The sequence below is a fragment of the Natator depressus genome, chromosome 21 (genome assembly GCF_965152275.1).
Source record: "Natator depressus isolate rNatDep1 chromosome 21, rNatDep2.hap1, whole genome shotgun sequence".
Taxonomy (NCBI): domain Eukaryota; kingdom Metazoa; phylum Chordata; order Testudines; family Cheloniidae; genus Natator; species Natator depressus.
The window spans coordinates 139944-163412 of NC_134254.1; the positions used below are offsets into that span (position 1 = coordinate 139944).

Sequence of the window (23469 nt, forward strand, 5' to 3'; positions counted from 1 at the left end):
AGCCTATTATGTGGGAGGCAGAAAGCTGACGAATATTCATGTCTGCTGAGAAGGATGTCCAGTCTGCTCATGTCCACTTCCGCCAGCTTTTCCTCCAGCTAGGGCTGGATGAGCCATCACTACACAAAGCTTTATTGGTGCTGGAAATCTTGCCCTCATCCCTGCCTCCCTCTCCCATCCCATCCACATCACTGACTCTATGAACAGAGGCTGAGTGATCATTTCTCTCGTGGAGCAACAGTGACACCAGATGCCCAATCCAGCTAATGCATTTGGTATTTCCCGAATGGAGCAACCGTGACACTGGGTGGCCACTCGGGGTAATGCAGAAAGCATTTACTTCGTGGAGCAAGTGTGCATTACCACAAGGGGCGACCCAGTGCTATTAAGTATTTCCCTCAGGGAGCAACAGTGAAACTGGGTGGACAATCCAGATAATGCACAAACCAGTTTCCTCGTCAAGGGACAGTAACAATGGGTGGCCACTCCAAGTAATGCACAAAGTATTTTCCTCATAGAGCAACAGTGACACTGGGTGGCCATTTGGTGTAATGCACAAAGCATTCCCCTGAATGAGGAACAGTGACACTGGGTGGCCACTCGGGGCAATGCACAAAGCATTTTTACACCTCTCACAAGAGTGACACTGGGTGGTAACTCGTGGTAATGCACAAAGCATTTCCTTCATGGAGCAACTGTGCATTACCCTGAGTGACCACCCTGTGTCCTTGCTCTCCATAAGGGAACTGCTTTCTGCATTAACCTGAGTGGGCACCCAGTGCCACTAAGTATTTCCCTCATGGAGCAACAGGGACACCAGGTGGTTAATCCAGGTAATGAACATGCTTTGTGTGTATAAAAAGATCTTCTACACTTTCCACAGTATGCATCCGATGAAGTGAGCTGTAGCTCACGAAAGCTTATGCTCCAATAAATTGGTTAGTCTCTAAGGTGCCACAAGTACTCCTTTTCTTTTTACGGATACAGACTAACACGGCTGCTACTCTGAAACCTGTCGTAATGAACAAAGTATTTCTCTCATGGAGCAACAGTAACAGTGCATAGCCATTTGGTGTAATACACAGAGCATTTCCCTCATGGAGCAACAGTGACACCGGGTGGCCACTCGGGGTAATGCACGAAGTATTTCCCTCGTAGAGCAACAGTGACACCGGGTGGCCAATCCACAAATGCACACACTATTTCCTTTATGAAGGGACAGCGATAACGGGTGGTCAATCCGAGTTATACACAAAGCACTTCCCTCAGAGCAATGGTAACGCATGGTGACCTGTCAGAGTAATGGCCAAAACCTTTCTCTTGCAGCACTGCAGTGACATTGGGTGGCCATCTGGAGCAATGCACAAGGTGTCTGCCTTGGAGCAGGAGTGACACCGGTGGCCAGTGGGGGTAACGTACAGAGAGAGCCCTCTGGGGGCAGTGAGCGCAGGGGTTAGGACCCAGGAGACTGAGCTGTAGCAGGTCAGTCTGGAGTGCTGGGCAGAGTCCTGGACCCTCCACATGCCGTGGGTGGTGCTACCTGGTGAGTGCAGACACAGGCCGAGGGCTACTCTCAGACCCCTGCTCACGTCCTCTGCTGAATGTGGCCTGCTTTAGAGAGGACGACGAGACTGGCATGACCAAGGAAGCTCACCCAGTGATACAGAAGGAAGAGACACTTGAGGACTAAGCATCTCGTTACAGTCAAGTTGCTCTCCACGAAGTTACTGGACTTCAGGAAGATTCCACAGCACCTGACAACTCCTTGAGAGGGCACAAATGATTCCCCACTTTTACTGTGCCCCAGTTAGATGCAGAGGTCTTTTCTCAGGGGCCCCACTCTGGGACAGGTTTGACCACCGTGCTGGGATGCCACCTGATGTACTGGGATTTCACTGAACCTGACTGCTCCACTAGCCTGGGCTCCCTCTCCGTGTTTTGCTGACGTAGGCTCTCCAGCCTCTGGCAGCACGCGCGCGCACACACACACACACACACACACAGGGACGCAGCAGCTGTAGAATCACACGGCATCTGTAAACAGCTCTCTACAAGAAGACTCTGCTAGGAAATCTCCCAGCACTCAAATGCAGTTCCCCTCTGGAAAGTACACCCAAAAATAATACTGTCTTGCGCTGCAGCAAAATCTATACAACGTAAGCTCATAAATTCACCCGCTCCCTTAATGTGGAGGAAGCTATGCACAACTTCTTGCCCCTCCGCCCCCCCAGTTCAAAGTTGCACAAACTGGATTCATTAACAAATAATAATAATAAACAAAAACAAGTTTAAACTATAAAAGGTAGATTTTAAGTGATTATAAGGGATAGCAAACAGAAGAAGGCAGATTACTAAGCAAATACAAATACACACGCATACTAAGCCAAAGATCTTAAAGAGACTGGATTCAAGAAGTAATTTCTCATCCTAAATGTCTTTAGGCAAGTTGAACAGTTTCTGTAGCTTAGACTTCCAGTTGTTCCTCTTCACAGACTAGATTTCTGTCTTAGTCTGGACTCAGCCCTGGACTTCCCCCTTCTCAGTTCCTTTGTCTCTTCAGGTACTTTCAGCACCCTTTCTACTGCCCTGCATGATTTTCGTCCGCTCCTACTTCTCCATGGCTCCCGAGACCTCACCTCTTGGAACTCACACATACCTGTGTCCTACAAAGGGAGACGGCACGAGGAGAGGAGAGAGAGAGACAGAGAGAGAAAGTTGGCCAACACACTAGAGAAGAGAAAAACATGGGAGGAAGGCAAGCAACTCTGGAACCATTTCTTACAAACCGAGCCCCAGCTAACGGGGCGTCCCTACCTGGAGCCAGGCGGGCCATGAGCAAAGCCTTCACCAAACCAGACACTTATCCCACTGATAGTAGCAACTGCTCCACTGACAACTGGACGGCTCCTGGCTTGCATCAACAATACTCACGGGCTCACTGCTCTCACTCGCTTTCCATCCGATGAGGGAGTGAATACATTGGCCCCACTCAATGAACAGAGACCGAGTTAACACCGACAGTCACCGCTCCACTCTCGCACACACTGCCCTGCATGGTTTTCGTCCCCTCCTACTTCTCCATGCCTCCCGAGACATAGCCTGTGGGGATGCACACCTAGAGTGCCTGCCCATGTCCTGTGAAGGGAGACAGCGCAAGGAAAGGGGGAGGGGGAGAGGGGGAGTGTGTGTGTTGGCCAACATACTGGAGGAGACAGAGAAAAAAAAAAAAAAAAAAAGCAACTCACCACCCGGAGTCATCCTCCTAGATGTAACCTTCTGCTGCGGACGCAACAGAGAAATGAGCAGCCTCTGAAAATGAGTACCTTTTCTCCCTCGTGATCACAGCTAGTCAGGAACCTTTTTTTACAAACCCAGCCCTACCTTACGAGGCTTCCCTACCTGGACTCAGGTGGGCCTTGAGCAGATACCTCACCAAACCAGGCACTTATCTCACTGACAGTGGCGGCTGCTTGGCTCCCAGATGGACAGCTCTTGCCTGGCATCAACAATGATCACAGGCTCGCTGCTCTCACTCATTTTCCATCGCATGAGAACAGTAGACTCTGATGCTTAACTTCTTTTTCCTTGGTACTAAACCCAGCACAAGGGGAAAAAAACCAAGTAAGTTACCATCTCAGTCGGAAACATCTCGTAGGCTCCTCTTTTCGCCTCTCCGACATGGCGGCGCTCCGCCCTCAACCCTCTTCCATTACACCTTTTGCATTACAGCCAAAAACCACCCCTTGCGAGTGGTCACTCTGCACAGCAGACTATGGCCCCTCCCAAGCCTTAATACCACAGAGCCCCATACCCAACGAGGAAGCACACGGCCTGTGAAGAATACGAGTACAGATGAGGAATTCAAAGCACTGACCACTTACTCAGAGCCAATTAAGCAGGAGGAAGAAAGCTGAGGTCTCTCCATGTCTGCTTAGAAGGATGTCCAAGCTGCTCAGGTACACCTTGGCCATTTCTCCTCCGGCTCGGGCTCCTGGAGAATTCCTCTGCGAGAGTAGCTGCAAAAGCCAAGCATGAGCTATCATTAAACAAAGCTCTATTGGTGCTGGAAATCCTGCCCTCATCCATGCATTGGCACCACTTGATGAATAGAGACAGAGTTAACACCGACAGTCACTGCTCCACGCTCGCACCCGCTGCCCTGCATCATTGCCGTCCACTCCTACTTCGCCATGGCTCCCGAGACCTCACTTGTGGAAATGCACATCTACCCATGTCCTATGAAGGGAGACGGCACAAAGACAGGAGAGAGAGAGAGAGAAAGTTGGCCAACACACTAGGGAAGAGAGAGAGACAGAGAGAAAAACATGGGAGGAAGGCAAGCAACTCACCACCTGGAGTCATCCTCCTTGATGCAACCTTCTGCTGCAGAGGACACACTGCTCCTGGCCAGAGAAACGAGCAGTCTCTGAAAATGGGGCCCTTGTCTCTCTCGTAACCACAGCCGGTCAGGAACCATTTCTTACAAACCCAGCCCCAGCTTACGGAGCATGCCTACCTGGAGCCAGGCGGGCTGTGAGCAGAGACCTCACCAAACCAGACACTTCTCAAATGACAGTAGCGACTGCTCACTGCCAACTGGACGGCTCCTGCCTTGCATCAACAATGCTCACGGGCTCACTGCTCTCGCTCGCTTTCCATCCAAATAGGGGAGTAAAATCTGACGTTTGATTTCTAAACCCAGCACAAGGAGGAAAAACAAATAAGTTACCATCTCAGTCGGGAATGTCTCATAGGCTCCTCTTTTTGCGTCTCTGACACGGCGGCGCTCCATCCCGAACCCTCCTCCCCACTACGCCTTTAATACTCCAACTAAAAAGCACCCCTTGCAACTGCACCCAAAATAATCACTCTGGACAGCAGACTATGGCCCCTCCCCAGCTGTAATCTCACAGAGCCCTGTACCCAACAAGGAAGCACACATACTGTGAAGACTACTACAGTGAGTACAGATGAGGAATTCAAAGCACTTACCGCTTACTCGCAGCCAGTTAAGTGGGAGGTAGAAAACGGAGGACTCTTCATGTCTGCTTAGAAGGATGTCCAAGCTGCTCAGGTACACCTCTGCCACTTGCTCCTCCGGCTAGGGCTCCTGGACAATTCCTCTGCAAGACTAGCTGCAAAAGCCAAGCATGAGCTCTCATTATACAGAGCTCTACTGGTGCTGGAAATCTTGCCCTCATCCAGGCCTCCCTCTTCCATGCCATCTACATCGGCCCCACTCAATGAACAGAGACCGAGGTAACAGAGAGAGTCACCGCTCCACTCTCCTGCCCACTGCCGTGCATGGTTTTTGTCCCCTCCTGCTTCTCCGTGGCTCCCGAGACATAGCCTGTGGGGATGAACACCTAGCATGCCTGCCCCTGTCTTACAAAGGGTGTCATAAATATAAAGGGAAGGGTAAACACCTTTAAAATCCCTTCTGGCCAGAGGAAAAACCCTTTCACCTGTAAAGGGTTAAGAAGCTAGGATAACCTCGCTGGCACCTGACCAAAATGACCAATGAGGGGACAAGATACTTTCAAAAGCTGGGGGGAGGGAGAAACAAAGCCTCTCTCTCTCTCTCTCTGACTATGTGACGCGTTTGCCGGGGACAGAACAGGAATGGAGTCTTAGAACTTAGTAAGTAATCTAGCTAGAAATGTGTTAGATTCTGATTTCTTTAAATGGCTGAGAAAATAAGCTGTGCTGGAGGGAATGGATATTCCTGTTTTTGTATCTTTTTGTAGCTTAAGGTTTTGCCTAGAGGGATTCTCTATGTTTTGAATCTAATTACCCTGTAAGGTATTTACCATCCTGATTTTACAGAGGTGATTCTTTTTACATTTTCTTCTATTAAAATTCTTCTTTTAAGAAACTGAATGCTTTTTCATTGTTCTTAAGATCCAAGGGTTTGGGTCTGTGGTCACCTATGCAAATTGGTGAGGATTTTTAATCAAACCTTCCCCAGAAAGGAGGGGGTAATGTTTGGGAGGACTTGGGGGGGGGGGGGGGAGAGACACGCTTCCAAAAGGAACTCTTTCCTAATAATAATAATACCGGTTAGACGTTTGGTGGTGGCAGCAAAAGTCCAAGGGCAAAAGGTAAAATAGTTTGTACCTTGGGGAAGTTTTAACCTAAGCTGGTAAAAGTAAGCTTAGGAGGTTTTCATGCAGGTCCCCACATCTGTAACCTAGAGTTAAGAGTGGGGAAGGAACCTTGACAAAGGGAGACAGCACGAGGAGAGGAGAGAGAGTCGGCCAACAGACTAGAGAAGAGAGAGACAGAGAAAAAAACATGGGAGGAAAGCAAGCAACTCACCACCTGGAGTCACCTTCCTCAATCTAACCTTCTGCTGCAGAGGATACACTGCTCCTGGCCAGAGAAATGAGCAGCCCCTGAAAACAGGGACCTTGTCTCCCTCGTAACTACAGCTAGTCAGGAACATTTTCTTACAAAGCCACCCCAGCTAACGGGATGTCGCTACCAGAAGCAAGGTGGGCTGCAAGCAGAGCAATCACCAAAACAGGCACTTATCTCACTGACAGTGGCAGCTGTTCTGTTCCCAACTGGACGGCATTTGCGTGGCATCAACAATGCTCAGTGTCTGGTTGCTCTCGCTCGCTTTCCATCACATGAGGGCAGTAGACTCTGACGCGTGACTTCTTTTCCCTTGGTACTAAACCCAGCACAAGGGGAAAAAACAAATAAGCTACCATCTCAATCGGCAATGTTGCATTGGCTCTTCTTTTTGTCTCTCCCACACAGCGGGGCTCCACCCTCAACCGTCCTCTCATTACACCTTTAGCATTACTACCAAAAAGCAGCCCCTTGCAACGGCAACCGAACTAGTCACTCTGCACAGCACAACTCTGGTCCCTTCTCCAGCCTTAATGCCACAAAGCCGTGTACCAAACAGGAAAGTACATGGCCCGTGAAGAATACTACAGCGAGTACCAATGAGGAATTCAAAGCACTGACCGCTCACTCACAGCCAGTTAAGCGGGAGGCAGAAAGCTGACGACAGTTCATGTTTCCTTAGAAGGATGCCCAAGCTGCTTAGGTACATGGCTGCCATTTCTCCTCCAGCTAGCGCTCCTGGACAATTCCTCTGCAAGAGCAGCTGCAAAAACTAAGCATGAGCCATCACTCAACAAAGCTCTACTGGTGCTTGAAATCTTGCTCTCAGCCCTGCCTCCCTCTTCCATCCCATCTACATGAGCCCCACCCGATGAACAGAGACTGAGTTAACACAGACAGTCACTGCTCCACTCTCGCACCCACTGCCCTGCATGATTTTCGTCCCCTCCTACTTCTCCCTGGCTCCCGAGACCTCACCTGTGGGAAGCTACCTGTGTCCTATGAAGGGAGACAGCACAAAGAGAGGAGAGGAGAGAGAGAGAGAGAGAGAGCGAGAAAGTTGGCCAACACACTAGAGAAGAGAGAGAGAGAAAAAAACATGGGAGGAAGGCAAGCAACTCGCCACCTGGAGTCATCCTCCTAGATGCAACCTTCTGCTGCATAGGACACACTTCTCCTGGCCAGAGAAATTATAAGCCCCTGAAATTGGGGATCTTGTCTCCCTCGTAACCACAGCTAGTCAGGAACCTTTTCTTAGAAACCCAGCCCTACCTTACAGGGCTTCCCTACCAGGAGCAAGGTGGGCCATGAGCAGAGCAATCACTAAAACAGACATTTATCTCACTGACAGTAGCAGCTGTTTCACTCCCAGTTTGGTGGCTTTAGTTTGGCATCAACAATGTTCAGGATCTCATCGCTCTCGCTCGCTTTCCATCACATGAGGGTAGTAGACTCTGATGCGTGACTTCTTTTTCCTTGGTACAAAACCCAGCAGAGTGGGGGGGGGGGGGGGGAATTTGCATCCCCATCTGCAATGTCACATCGTCTCTTCATTTCACATCTCCCGTATCCCACGGCTCCGCCCTCAACCCATCTCCCTTTACTACTTTACAACTGCAACTCGAAGGCACCCACAGTAACGGCACCCAAAATGGTCACTTTGTTCAGGAGACTCTTGTCGCTTCCTCAGCCTTAATTTCAGAGCCTCGTACCCAACAAGGAAGCACACAGCCTGTGAAGAGTAATTGAAAGCACTGACCTCCTACTCACAGCCAGTTATGCAGAAGGCAGAAACATGAGGACTGTTCATGTCTCCTTAGAAGGATGTCCAGGCTGCTAAGGTCCACTTCTGCCATATTCTCGTCCAGCTAAGGCTCCTGGACGATTCCTCTGCAAACTAATAAAGCGAAGCAAGAACTATCACTACATAGAGCTCTATCGGTGCGTTTAATCTTGCCCTCATCCCTGCCTCCCTCTCCCATTCCAGGTTGTGAAGGTTGCGGCGGACTAGGACGTGGTGGGGGACGGGGGCGCAGACTGGGGAAGGTTGCGGGGGTGTGGGCTGGGGACGGTTGTGGTGGGCTGGGGGCACTGGCTGAGACGTGCCGGTACCCAACATACCCAGGAGGCAGCACTTTGAAAACAACAACTCCCAGGGTACCTCACTCTTGACGGAAGCGACTCGCGCAGAACGAAGCCAAGTCCCCTAGTGGACCGCGGTTGGTTTCCAGACAGCTGATATCACTTCCTCTTCCCGCTACTTCCATTTCTGGCTCCGCCCTGCAAACGGAAGCTGTAATACCATAAGCGCCTCCCGCCCAAACACAAGGCACTCGGCACCGGACACTGCCTCTCCCATTGGTGCCGAAGGCTCTGCGGTGGCTGATGGGAGATGTAGGCCGGGGCACACTCCATCTCCCACAAGGCACTGCTTCATTTCTTCCCTCCCCCTCCTTCCCACCCCCAGCAAGCCTTAGCTGGGCACATGGCAATAGTGGGGGCTGTGGATGGGCGCCGAGGGTCGCTGGCTTACGGAGGGGGGCGTCCAGAGGAGGATTTAGGCTGACGGTCAATTGGGGGGCAGATGGGAGATAAGCAGAGGGATTGGGGCTCCTGGCAGTTTCGGGATGTTGGGTTGTGGCTAGGCCCATCTGGGTTGAAGTGGAGACAGGTTGCTTTAGGACCCGCTCAGGGGATATGGGAATGGGCAGGAGCAGGAGGGATGCAGGGGATTGGGGAGATGAGAGGATTTTTGGATAAGGAGGATTCGGGGGCAGGTGCCCTGGGGGAAGGGAATGAGAGGGATTAGGGGGCTTTATCTAGGTGATTGGGGGAGGGTGTGAGTGCCTGGAGTTAGGGGAGCAGGAGATGAAGTGAAGTGGTTTAAGTGGTGGAAACTGAGGCATGTAGGGCAGGAAGGAGAAGCAGAGTTGATGAGGGGGTGGGGGGTGGGTAAGGGTACTCCACTGTAACCTACTGTCCCCAGTCCTGGAAGGGGTCACCCCAGTGGCAGCACAGCTCAGGGATGCTCAGGGCCGGTGCAAGGATGTTTCGCACACTTGGCAAAACGTCCACCTTGTGCCTGCCCCTCCCCCCCAGGGGCCCTGTGGCAGCTCCACCCCCCGCCTCCGCCCTGAGGCCCCCCCCTGGCTAGCTCCCAGCCGCCGCTCCCTCCCTCCCCTGGGGCCGGGGAGCCGTGCAGCAACTCCCCACCGCCTCCTCCCTTCCCCTCAGCCCGGGGAGCCGCACGCGGCAACTCCCCGCCACGCGGCAGCTCCCCACCCAGTTCACCTCGGCTCCGCCTCGCCGCTCTGCTTCTCCTGCCTCCCAGGCTTGCGGCGCCAATCAGCTGTTTGGCGCTGCAAGCCTGGGAGGCAGAGAAGCAGAGCGTGCCACCCTGCGCGCCCCGCCCCCCGTTACTTGCTGCAGGCAGCCCTCCCCATGCCCCCCTGCCCCAGCTCACCTCCGCTCCACTGCCTCCCCAGAGCGTGCTTTTGGCCGCCCCCAACCACTTGGCACCCTAGGTGACTGCCTAGTGGTTGCACCGGCCCTGGGGATGCTCCATCTGTGACTCATACATACTGAGGGCACTTCTCATGGCAGCTTGTGCTTCCCACCACTCCCTGGTAGCTAGAAGTTTCTGGCTGCTCACTCCCTGGTGGAAGAAAGGACAAGATCCTCCATCTCCCATGCGACCTCCAAAGTACAATACGCTATATAGGCCAGGACATCCTACACATCTTACACTGTACTACTATACACCTTTTCCTCCTTGATCCAATCACCTGCATAGTGCCTTGCCCCTACTGTGACATCTCAGTACAGAGATGGGGGCAAAAGGGCACCTGCAGAGATCCTGGGATGTCTCCCCTTCAGCAAGGTACATGCCGTGCAGAGTGAAGGGAAAGGGGAATAACCTGCCCCTCTTCCTACATGTTTAGTCATTTGTGATGTAAGAAAAACTGCTGTGATACTACAGATCCCCCTCTTGATTATTACGAAGATTAAATGGCACTGTTATAAAATGATGTGTTGGAATTAGAGTTGCTAAAATGCACAGTCCACCACAACAAATTGTTTTTGTTAACCCCCCCCCCCCCAAACTACCAATCAAACATCAGAATTACATCCTTAATGCTTACAGTAAGGCTGCCAGTGTAATAAGCATGACTGAGATAATAAAGAACCCAGTTATATGTCGTTAAAACTTTCTGATTTTCTGCATTGCTCCACAGGGTGATTGTTCAGCCTCACCCCTGCTTGTTTCTCCATCTGTAGAAGGTTAAGGCTGACATCCTCCTCCCTTTAAATCTCAGCCTGAAAAACCCTTCAGAATAGCTAATGTGGCCTCATTCTGCCAACATATAATGATGCCCACTGGGGTAGTGTATGTCACTACTCATACCCTCAAGGTTACAGCCATATTCAAGTAATTTTCAAAAAGCCCCAATATGTAAAGTCTGACTCTGGCACAAAACTGTCCTTTCTGCAACTGAGTCCATAAAGGGGTTGGGCCTGATCCTGAAAACACTTAAAGGATATGCATGTACGTTACCCGTATTCATGAGTGTTTGCACCCACAGGACCACTCCCACCAATTAACCAATACACAGAATTAAATTTAAATAATTTATTAGGGTAATTTTTCCAACTGTATTGGAGACCAATGTACTGCAATAGGGATGGGATAGTGGAAGAAATATGGGAAGAGGGGCATTCTGGGGGAATATATTTTCAACACCCAATGGGGTCTTTGCAAACTTGTCAATATGATGTTTTTATGTATTTTTAGTCACTGATCACACCTCCAGCTGTTCCAGGTAGCAAAGCAGTCACCACATTCTGGAAACAAAGGTAAGGGAAGACTACAATTCCCCTGCTGCATCAAGGCACACTGCACTAGAAGCACACATAAGCAGCAGCTTTAACTCCGCATTCTCCCACCAGTAGATCTGCACAGAGAGCTGTAGAAATCAATGTCTCAAATCACCACTGGACACATGCAGGTGAACATTTTTATGAAGGGAGGCTGTAGACCAACAGGCAAGGAGAGAGCATGTTGGCCAACACCTTAGAAATAATGAAGGAAGAACAAACAACACCTGTAGTCTCCTTCCTGGTTCCAGGCCTCTGCTCAGGAGGACATGCTTCTCCCTGCCCTGAGAGATCAGAAACTTCCAAGATAGCAAGGGATGTGAAGGCTAACAAGAAGCGTTTCTACAGGTATGGTAGCAACAAGGTGGTGGTCAGGGAAAGTGTGGGACCATTACAGAATGGGGGAGTCAACATAGTGACAGATGATGTGGAATATGTTGAAGTACTCAATGCTTTTTTTGCCTGTCTTCACAGACAAGGTCAGCTCCCAGACTGCTGCACTGGGCAACACAGTACAGGGAGGAGGTGAACAGCCCTCAGTGGTGAAAGAACAGGTTAAGGACTATTTAGAAAAGTTGGATGTGCACAAGTTCGTGGGTCCAGATCTAATGCATCCAAGGGTGCTCAGGGAGTTGGCTGATGTGATTGCAGAGCCACTGGCCATTATATTTGAAAATTCATGGCAATCAGGGGAGGTCCCGGATGATTGGAAAAAGGCAAATATAATGCCCATATTTAACAAAGGGAAGGAAGAGAACCCGTGGAACTACAGACCGGTCAGCCTCACTTCAATCCCTGGCAAAATCATGGAGCAGGTCCTGAAGGAATCCATTTTGAAGCACTTGGAGGAGAGGAAGGTAATCAGGAACAGTCTACATGGATTCACCAAGGGCAAGGCATGCCTGACCAATCTGATTGCCTTCTGTGACGAGATAACTGGCTCTGTGGATATGGGGAAAGCGGTGGATGTAATAAATCTTGAATTATATACGCACTCCGCAGCCCAAGATCTCAATGCTGCACACTGTCTTACGAGGCAAAAAGATATCGTGGCCAGCAAGTCCAGCCCCCACCTCCAGGAGCAACTATACTTCCGAAAGCTTCTCTGCCAGACCGAGAGGAACCACCTGGCGAGTCTGCAGGCACAACAGAGGTCTGCCCCACAGAGAGTGAGGCAGGGGAAGATGACTGCATCTATCTCCAGTACCCAATCCCTACAGGCCTCCTCCTCTGCCCCTTCTGCTTCCCCTTCCGTGGAGTCCAGACCCTCAGGGACCTCAGCAAACATGTTCGGAAGGCCCACAACAAACGGATCGCCTTCCAATGTAGCTGCTGCAACCTACCCTTCGAGACTCAAAAGAAATGTTAAGTATCACCAAACCACATGCAAGCGACCCCTCACAATGGCGACGGTCAATCCCACTAACACCCTGCAGGTTCCAACCCTGACCCCCACTGACGCGCCGGCTTCAGCACCCAAGCCAGCGTCCCCAGAGCCACAGCACACGGGGGGGGGGGGGGGGGGGGAACAACCGCAAACCGATGGAAGCACCACTCCCGCCTGGAGGACTGACCGACAAGTTGACGCCACCAAAAGAACCAGCTCCATCTTTAGAATCCCCACGCTGAACCCTGCCATGAGGGGGATCACCGCCATCTCACAAGTCAGCAACTTCACTAGACGCCTCAGTGACCTCATAGAAACCATCTGGCACAACACGAATACGAGACGGGGCAGCGCTCCTCCACAGGTAACCTCATACCACCCTGCTGTAGGAGCAACTAGCAACCCCCACCCCAGACGGCCCGGTGAGATCCAGCCAACGAAGGAGCCTCCCACAGCTCCCAGATCCCACGACCAGACCCCGCCCCTGGGAGACCAAACACCTCCTCCAGGGTTGGCCAGTGAGACCCTGACCGCCAAAAATCCCATGCCCCACCGAGGACCCCCCAGCAGGATACTGCCCGCAGGAGAACCAGAACCGTTCCCAGCGCTTCCAGACACGACCGCATCCCCCCAAAGTCCAACACTGGTGCTTCCAGAACCCCACTCCCTCCCAGAAGATCCAGCACTGTCTCGGAGACACTGACAGCTGCCCTCCCACTGCACCAGCTGCCCTGCCTCAAAATCCACTTGAACACCGCTCTCCAGTCCGAGAGACAACAATGCCACAGACCGTCCCCGCAGCACCTGAACCTGCAAAGACAACACAGCAGGAGGAGCAACGGCCACGAGCGAGGGTCGCCACGCCGTGGCAATCCACCTGGACAGAAGAGCTGGCAAAGGCTGACAACTTTGAAAACTTCGACACCCTGATGGACAGACTGACCGCATCTCCTCCGCATCATCCGGCGGCCGCATCTCGTATTCAGAAACTACACAGGACGAACCGCCCGAAAGCCATGAGGGAGATCCTCAACGGGACGTCCTCCTACTGAGCCATCCAGTCCGAGAGGCTCTACTCCTACTTCAAGAATGTGTTTGATCGCAAGGCCCAGACCGACGTGCGACGCCCAGAGTGCCTTCTCCCGCTACCACAGATCAACCTCACGGAGGACCTGGAGTGAGATTTTTCCCTGCAGGAGGTGCTGGTGAGGCTGACAAGGACCAAAAACACCGCCCCTGGAAAAGATGGCATCCGCTACCACCTGCTGAAGAAGCAAGACCCTGGCTGCTTGGTGCTTGCCGCCATCTTTAACAAATGCAAGCAGTTCCGCTGCACTCCCTGCTCCTGGAGAATATCCATGACCGTGCCCATCCACAAAAATGGCGAACGAGATGACTCTGGCAACTGGAGGCTCATCTCCCTCTGCTCCACTATCTACAAGCTGTATGCTAGCTGCCTTGCAGCAAGGATCACGGACTGGTCAGTGTGCGGGGGTGCCGTCAGCTTAGCTACAGAAGGGCTTCATGTCCTGCGAGGGATGCTACGAGCACAACTTCCTTCTTCAGACGGCCACCCAGGCAGCCAGGAGGCAGTGCACCATAGCATCGCTCGACCTGACCAATGCTTTCGGGTCCATACCCCACCATCACATCTTCGCCACCCTGGGAGAGTTCGGGATGCCAGAGACCTTAATCCAGATCCTCCAGGACCTCTACAAGGACTGCAGCACTACCATCCGTGCCACGGCGGGAGAGACTGATGCCATCCCCATCTGCTGCGGCGTGAAACAGGGCTGCCCCTCAGCCCCATCATCTTCAACCTGGCCATGGAATTACTCATCCGAGCCATCTCCAGCAGCCCGACCAGCTTCGACTTGCACAGCAAGAGAATCAGCATCCTGGCCTACGTGGATGATCTGGCCCTGGCTGCCGACAGCTCGGAAAGCCTCCAGCGGATGCTCGACATTGCCAGCTGAGTCGCTGAGAGGATGGGCCTCTACTTCAACCCCAAAAAGTGTGCCTCTCCCCACATCAACGGTGGTGCCAGGGCTCCGGTCTGGGCATCACGGTTCCTGATCCAGAGCGAGCCCATGGCCTCTCCTGAAGAGGGAGAGGTATACCAACACCTGGGCACACCCACAGGGCTCCACGTCCGACAGACCCCCCCCATCATAAATAAAGGGAAGGGTAAACCCCTTTAAATCCCTCCTGGCCAGAGGAAAAACCCTTTCACCTGTAAAGGGTTAAGAAGCTAAGATAACCTCGCTGGCACCTGACCAATGAAGAGATAAGATACTTTCAAAGCTGCGGAGGAGAAACAAAGGTTCTCTCTGTCTGTGTGATGCTTTTGCCGGGACCAGAGCAGGAATGCAGGTCAGAACTCCTGTAAAATATTAGTAAGCGATCTAGTTAGATATGCGTTAGATTCTGTTTTGTTTAAATGGCTGATAAAATAAGTTGTGCTGAATGGAATGTATATTCCTGTTTTTCTCTCTTTTGTTAACTTAAGGTTTTGCCTAGAGGGATGCTCTATGTTTTGAATCCGATTACCCTGTAAGGTATTTACTATCCTGATTTTACAGAGGTGATTCTTTTATTTTTTCTTTAATTAAAATTCTTCTTTTAAGAACCTGATTGCTTTTCATTGTTCTTAAGATCCAAGGGTTTGGGTCTGTGTTCACCTATGCAAATTGGTGAGGATTTTTATCAAGCCTTCCCCAGGAAAGGGGGTGTAGTGCTTGGGGGGATATTTGGGGGGGGGGGGAACGTTTCCAAGTGGGCACTTCCCCTGTTCTTTGTGTAACACTTTGGTGGTGGCAGCTTTTAACATAAGCTAGTAAGAATAAGCTTAGGGCATCTTTCATGCAGGTCCCCACATCTGTACCCTAGAGTTCAGAGTGGGGAAGGAACCTTGACACCCCCGAAGACACCACTGCAGAGATCCTGCGGGACACAGCCCAAATCGACTCCTTCCTGCTCACCCCCTAGCAAAAGATCAACACCCTCACTACCTTCCTGATCACCCGCATCTCCTTTGTCCTCAGGGGATTGGCCGTAACCAAGGTGCCCCTGAACAAAGCCAACAGCACCATCAGGTAGCTGGTGAGGAAATGGCTCTACCTTCCCCAAAGGGCCATGTGACGGAGCAGGAAGGATTGACCTGGGGATGTTGCAGGGGAGTTTTACTGGGACTGTCTACATTGGGGATGGGATAGCAGGGGGTGGCTTCACTTGAGGGATAATACAGGAGCCTGTAACCTGAGCCAGGAGGGGGTTGGGGCCAGGTGACACCTTTGCCCAGGAAACTGGACAAAGGCTGGAAGAGGAGCTGGGGGGAGGCTGGGTGAGACTGCTGGAGGGGGTTTCAGTTTGGAGCAGTCTGGGGAAATGGAGGGAGCCACGGGTATTTGCAGGAAGGGGGGGGGGTGCAGGGCCCTGACTCCCCAACACTCCGTGACAGGCCAGCACCAACATCATCTACATTTCTCACATGAAGGGCAGCACCAATGTACCTCAGATGGGCAACCTTCTGCCTCCTGACGTGCCCGAACCCAACAGTGAGGAGCATCGTGGAGAAAGCCGTACAGGACGTGGTCAGGAAACGCATCGCCAGGACCCGCTATGAGCAGGACGTTGCCACTTCCTCAGCAGCTCCCTGGAGGCTGAGTACAGGAGGGCCGGGGGGACCTGTCCTCTCTCTGGTCCCACGCCCGCAATGCCTCGAGATGCCTAGAAAAGAGGATCGGCTGCCACTGGAAGTGGTGCGAGGAGCACTGGGAGCTGGGAATATTGATGCCGCTCCTAAAGACCCCGGACCACACCATTGTCACCCCGACCACCAGAATGATGCTGGAAAGGACCCTGAAAGACGCCATCTGCTGCCACTATGCCAAGAACCTCAAGTGGAAGCTGGACCAGGGCAAGGTGTTGGAGGTGTCCAGCAAGTGGGACATCAGCAACCACTTCCTCCCCGGGGGCAGCTTCACCAGGTTCGCTGACTGGTGCTTCGTCCACCGGGCCCGACTCAACTGCGTTCCCCTCAACAGAGCCATCCGCCACGGCAACCGGGACAAGCACTGCAGGAAGTGCGGCTACGCCAATGAGACCTTGTCCCACATTTTGTGTGAGTGCAAATACCGCTCCAGAGCCTGGCGGCACTGCCACACCACCATCGAGAACCGGCTGGTGAAAGCCATCCCGCCACCCCTGGGAAGATCACTGTCAACTCCGCCATCCCCGGAACGGGCAGCCGACTGCGACCCGACATCGTTGTGACCGACGCAGAAAAGAAGAAGGTCCTCATGGTAGATGTCATGGTGCCATTTGAAAACAGGTCACCGGCCTTCCACGAGGCCTGAGCAAAGAAGGCGCTGAAGTACACCCCACTGGCCGACAGCCTGAGAGCCCAGGGCTATGAGGTCCAGATCCAAGCCCTGATCGTGGGAGCCCTGGGCACATGGGACCCCCACAACGAGCCAGTACTGAGAGCATGCGGAGTCGGTTGACGCTACTTCTGGCTCATGAGATGGCTCGTGGTATCCAACACCATCAGGTGGTCCTGAGACGTCTACACGGAACATCACAGGACACCGCCAGTACCAGGTCGAGTAACCAAGACCACTGACTAGGGAAATAACCACTTCCTTCCATGATGAACCAAGGGACACACCCCACCCATGTACTTATTCTCTACACCACTGCTGACTTGGACTCGTAATACATTCCATGGGTGGCGTACCTGAGCCTACTAATCCACTGACGTTTTAAAAACTCCCGCACCCCAATCTGGATCTATGCTGGTTATGTGATATATATGTACCTTGTGAACCTTGTAACCGATACTTGAAATCCCCTATAACCCAAACCTGACACCAGATGTACAGTATCTTCCCTCTGAACTTGTATAAATTTGATTTTAAACATTAACTTTAATAAAATTTTTATATCTTGACTTTAGCAAAGCTTTTGATAAGATCTCCCACAGTATTCTTGCCAGCAAGTTAAAGTATGGATTAGATGAATGGACTATAAGGTAGACAGAAAGCAGGCTCAACAGGTGGTGATCAACGGCTCGATGTGTAGTTGGCAGCTGGTATCAAGCGGAGTGCCCCAGGTGTCAGTTTTGTTCAACATCTTTATCAATGATCTGGATGATGGGATTAAATGCACCTCAGCAAGTTCACAGATGACACTAAGCTGGGGGGAGAGGTAGATATGCTGAAGGGTACGGATAGGATCCAGAGTGACCTAGACAAATTGGAGGATTGGGCCAAGAGAAATCTGATGAGGTTCAACAAGGACAAGTGCAGAGTCCTGTACTTAGGAAGGAAGAATCCTGTGCACCACTACAGGCTGGAGACAGACTGACTAAGCAGAAGTTCTGCGGAAAAGGACCTGGGGATTGCTAGTGGATGAGAAGCTGGATATGAGTCAGCAGCGAAGACGACCAACAGCTCATTGGGCTGTATTAGTAGGAGTACTGCCAGCAGATAGAGGGAAGTGATTATTCCCCTCTATTCAGCACTGGTGAGGCCACACCTGGAGTACTGCATCCAGTTTTGGTCCCCCCCACTTCAGAAGGTATGTGGACAAATTGGAGAGAGTCCAGCAGAGAGCTGGGGCACATGACTTACGAGGAAAGGCTGAGAGAACGGAGGTTATGTAGTCTGAAGAAGAAGAGAAGAGTGAGGGGGGATTTGATGGCAGCCTTCAACTACCTTAAGGGGGGGGGTTCCAAAGAGGATGGAGCTAGGCTGTTCTCAGTGGTGGCAGATGACAGAACAAGAAGCAGTGGTCTCAAGTTGCAGTGGGGGAGTGTCAAGGTTCCTTCCCCACTCTGAACTCTAGGGTCCAGATGTGGGGACCTGCATGAAAAACCCCCTAAGCTTATTTTTACCAGCTTAGGTTAAAACTTCCCCAAGGTGCAAACCATTTTACCTTTTGCCCTTGGACTTTATCGCTGCCGCCACCACCAAGCATCTAACAGATCTATAACAGGGAAAGAGCCCGCTTGGAAACATCTTTCCCCCCAAAATCCTCCCCAAACCCTACACCCCCTTTCCTGGGGAAGGCTTGATAAAAATCCTCACCAATTTGCATAGGTGAACACAGACCCAAACCCTTGGATCTCAAGAACAATGAAAAAAAACAATCAGGTTCTTAAAAGAAGAATTTTAATAGAAGTAAAAAGAATCATCTCTGTAAAATCAGGATGGTAAATACCTTACAGGGTAATCAGATTCAAAACAGAGAATCCCCCTAGGAAAAACCGTAAGTCACAAAAAGACACAAAGACAGGAATCTACATTCCATTCAGCACAGCTTATTTTCTCAGCCATTTAAAGAAAACAGAATCTAACGCATCTCTAGCTAGATTACTTACTAAGTTCTAAGACTCCTTTCTTGTTCTGTTCCCAGCAAAAGCATCACAGAGAGAGAGAGAGAGAGAGAGAGAGAGAGACTTTGTTTTTCCCTCCCTCCAGCTTTTGAAAGTATCTTGTCTCCTCATTCGTCATTTTGGTCAGGTGCCAGCGAGGTTATCTTAGCTTCTTACCCCTTTACAGGTGAAAGGGTTTTTCCTCTGGCCAGGAGGGATTTTAAAGGTGTTTACCCTTCCCTTTATATTTATGACAGGGAGGTTTAGGTTGGATATTAGGAAAAGCTTTTTCACTAGGAGGGTGGTGAAGCACTGGAATGGGTTACCTAGGGAGGAGGTAGAATCTCCATCCTTAGAGGTTTTTAAGGCCCGGCTTGACAAAGCCTTGGCTGGGATGATTTAGTTGGGTTTGGTCCTGCTTTGAGCAGGGGATTGGACTAGATGACCTCCTGAGGTCTCTTCCAACCCTAATATTCTATGAAGATAGGGAAATTCTCCCCCTGCACCCAGAATGAGCAGGAAACCTTTTATTAGAAACTAAGCTGCAGCTAGAGGGAAGCAGGAGTCTGTACTCAGCCTTTACCACACATTTATCTTAGAGGCCAGTCAGGGTAATGCACCGGTGTCCCCTGGAGCAGGAGTGACACCCAGTGGCCAGTCAGGATAATGAACAGACTGTTTCCCCAGGATCAGCTGTGACAGTTGGTGGTCAGTCAGGGTAAATCATAGAATGAATCTGCCCTGGAGCAGCAGACACACCCGGTGGGTGACCAGTGAGGATAATGCACAGAGTGCATCTGCCTTGGAGCAGCAATGACACCAGTGGCGAGTAAGAGGTCATGCATGGAGTGTCTCTTCCATGGAGCAGCAGTGACACCCAGTGGGCAGACAAGATAATGCACAGAGTGTTTGTCAGAGAAGAACAGTAACATCCCCAGCAGCACCAGCCTCTTCCGGTGGTGGTTGAGGGGGTGGGGGGGAATAGACAGAAAATTGTGGCAGCTGCAACCCCACTTGCCATGAGACTCTGCCCCTCCCTATGGCTCCACCCCTTGCTCCTCCTCAGTGAAGTGCCAGCCCCCGCTCCAGGACTGGCTCTAGCTTGGGGCGGCACAATTCCAGGGATGGCATTGTGGGTGGCACCCCCCCCCTTTTTTTTTGCTTGGGTAGTTGCACTCTTGGAGCAGCAAATTTTTTGCTTGGGGTGGCAAAAAACCTAGAGCCAGCCCTGCCCCCTCCAAGGCCCTGGCCCATGGCTATGTCAGAGGCCAGAAACCAGAGTCAGGCAGGGTGAGGCGGCTGCTGCATTAGCTGATGTCATGGTGCAGACAGCTGCAGAGCTTCCCCATCTTGTCCTCCTGCTGCTTGGGACCCTGGGGCTGCAGCTGCTCCTCAGCTCCCTCCTGCCCTTTGACCGCTCACAGCCCATGAGAGCCGGCCAGGACAGCCCTCAGGGAGCAGAACCCAGGAGCCCGGGCCAGAGCACGTCAGTCCAGGATGCTGTGCTGAGCCCTGGACCCTCCACCTGCCCTGGGTGGTGCACCCTGGTGGTCAGAAACACATGCCAAGGGCTACTCTCGCCCCCCCCCCCCCCCCACACTCACGTCCTCTGAAGCAAGCCAGAGTTGGTAGAGAGGAGAACTAGAGTGGTGTGACCAGGGAAGCTCACCCAGTGATGTAGAAGGAACAGAGTTGAGGACTGAGCATCTCTGGTTACAGGGACGTTGCTCTCCACAAAGTTACCATACTTCAGGAAGACTTCATAGCACTGGACAACTCCTTGAGAGGGCACAAAGGGCTCCCCCAAGCATATCATGTCCCAGAGAGATGCAAAGGCCTTTTCTCAGGGACCCACCCCATGCTGACAAGAGTTTTTGGAGCCCTCCCTCAATACTTAACTTAAGCAGATTTTTATTTGCTCTTCCTCCGTAGATCACTGTCTGGTTTCCATCTCCCTGGATGGTCTCAGCCACAGGTTGGTCATTCTCTCATCTACTCAAAATCAATAGGAACTGAAGAGAGAGAGAGAGAACACACTTGTAAGTTAGTCTTCCATCCACCAGTGCTTGCCTTAGACAGACAGACACACGTCACCTGGCTCTGCTCACTGGACTCCCTTCTCTATACCTCTCCAGCCTACCCAAGGCCTAAAATGCTCATCTCTCATAAGGAACTATAGCCACCCATGTCTGTCCACACCCTCAGCCCACGACACCCATGCCTGCCAGGATGCTCTGGTTCTCTGAAGAAAGGAATGATTGAGTACTGAACTGGCGAACAATGTGTTCTTCAGTGACTCACACCAGATGACATGGAAGGACACACCAGAAACTACAGAGCATCTCTATTTGCACACAGGTCACCCTCCTTCACATTTAGTCATGGGGAGGAGGGGGACACTCCCAGACAATTATCAGCCAAAGACCCTTCTACTATCTCCCTTCATTGGATATAGGCAGGTGTAGAAAGCTGTGGGGATGCAGACTTGAGTGTCAATAGCTCTGTGCCTCAATGGGTCATGTTAGGTATAGACTTACAGGTGGAGGGGGGTGGAAGGGAGTGACTTATTGTTGCTGCTGTCTCTAGTCTAGTGGATGCAATCTAGAGCTGATGGGACTTGTCTGCTTCCCTGAAATTATGTATTATGTGCTTGGGTAGTCAGAGCCCTCAGAGAGCAGGGAGAGGCCATTTACAGGGAGCGGATTTCTGTGTGTGGGCACTTGCAGGGGGAGGTGGCAGAGGCCTTGCACCTGTGGTGTAACGGATCAGTTCCGTGGCTGCCTCTTGATCCTCAGGGACCGGGTCCTCATGAGCACTGGGTGTAGCCTCCACAGGCGGATGTGGGGCTGGGTCCAGGTTTTGTGGTGGGTCCTAGGGCTGAGAGTTGCCTCTGGGAGGCGAGATCCTGAACGGGAAGGCGGAGGAACGCCAGGAGGGGGACCCTGGGCCTGATGGTATGCCCAAGGGGTCCAGAATTGCCACTGGGGTGCTGATACGTCCTGCCTTAGGCTCCACGGCCTTGATCTGGGTGCCTCAGACACCCCCGATGCCCTGCCTGATCGAGGGCAATCTCGAGAGGGACAGCCCGGGGGGGGGGGGGGGGCAGGGGAGGAGGGGGCAGTGTGGGACTGCACAAGGGAGGCATAGTCCTCCGACAGACAGGATGGGTGCTGTGAATGGTAGCGGGGTCTCGACGTTGATCTGTACCGTGGTGCAGGATGGCGTCGCTGTGGGGAGAGACTGTGGGGAGTGGAGTGGTGCCGTGAAGTAGAGTGGTGCTGCAACGTGGAGCAGCTCCTGGATGAGGACTGGTGCCTCGATGTAGAGCGGTGCTGCAATCGAGGACGGTGTCGAAGCAGGGACATGTGCCAGGAGTGGAAGCGGTGCCATGAGCGGGAATGGAGCAGTGCCGCGAGGTAGAGCGGTGCCAGGATGGGGTGCAGTGCCGTTATGTAGAGTGGTGCTGGTCCGTCGGGCGACGCCTGGAAGGTACAGGCTGAGGCCGGTGCTGAGAGCGCCGCGAGGTCACAGAGTGCGACCACGACTTATCTGCCGATGAACACCTCGAGTGGGAGCGGTTCCGAAGGTCGGGGCTGCGAGACCAATGCCACGAGTCGGACCAGCGCAGGGCATAGGTGTGATGCCAGGACTCAGAGCGGCGTCGGGACTCCGAACGGCACGGAGATCCTGGTTGGGGGGCAGACAGGCCGAACACGGTCAGTTTGCCCCGGACAGTGCCGTGCTTCGAGGGAGTGGAGTCCTCGTAGTTGGAGACCTGGGCACCGCTATCTCAATGAGCCCCCTAGCAGCTTTGAAGGTGTCTGGAGTGGAAGGCATCATGACCTCCCCCACATGCAGCCATGGTGAGTCCAGGAGTGCGGGGCTTCCTGGGGAGAGGGGCCCGCGACGACTGTACCCAGCCCGAGGGTCTGTCATCCATAGGCCTGTTCCCTGCACTGTCCCCTTCCAGGGGTGCAGTGTCCGTGGCAGGCAGAAAAATCTCATTTTATGAGTGTCCCAATTTAAAATAAAGATTTCACGGAAGTCAAAACTCCAACAACTCCCACCCCTGGACCCAGCGATGGGAAATTGTGGTGTAGCAAGTGTGGCAGGACAGCCCCCGCCTTCCCCTCCCAAAAATCTAGGTATCAGTAACTCCTAGTAGTAGGAAATTGGGACATTGAGCAGTTTGTGATGCTACAGCCCCGTCCCAGCTTTGCCCACCCCATTGAGCCAGTTTTGTGCCCTGCAGGTAGTCACTATGGTGTAACAGTGCCATGGTGCTACAGAGAAGATGGTGTCTCTGTGCTTAGTAGCCTGCTCTGCGTACATGATGTGAGGAGGTTTGAGGGACCACCCTGGCCAGGCTCTTGCTGCCCAAGGAAGGGGAGACCTGCGGCAGGCTTTGGAGCAGGCGGTTCAGCAGCTGGGAGACCGCATGCTTGTACATCCCTGAGCAGCAGGTTGCGCACTG

The 23469-nt window shown here is 52.3% G+C and overlaps 1 long non-coding RNA gene across 1 annotated transcript; it reads right to left on the reverse strand.

The window, feature by feature from the left end:
• Nucleotides 1-1923: 1923 nt before the first annotated feature.
• On the reverse strand, nucleotides 1924-22838 carry LOC141975680 (uncharacterized). The gene is made up of 12 exons (XR_012635987.1): nucleotides 22203-22838; nucleotides 20665-21007; nucleotides 9821-10012; nucleotides 8519-8650; nucleotides 8117-8254; nucleotides 4993-5135; nucleotides 4517-4692; nucleotides 4350-4403; nucleotides 4152-4236; nucleotides 3882-4016; nucleotides 3400-3591; nucleotides 1924-2663 (listed from the first exon to the last, which is right to left on the reverse strand). It is a non-coding gene; the product is annotated as an uncharacterized LOC141975680 (long non-coding RNA).
• Nucleotides 22839-23469: the final 631 nt, after the last annotated feature.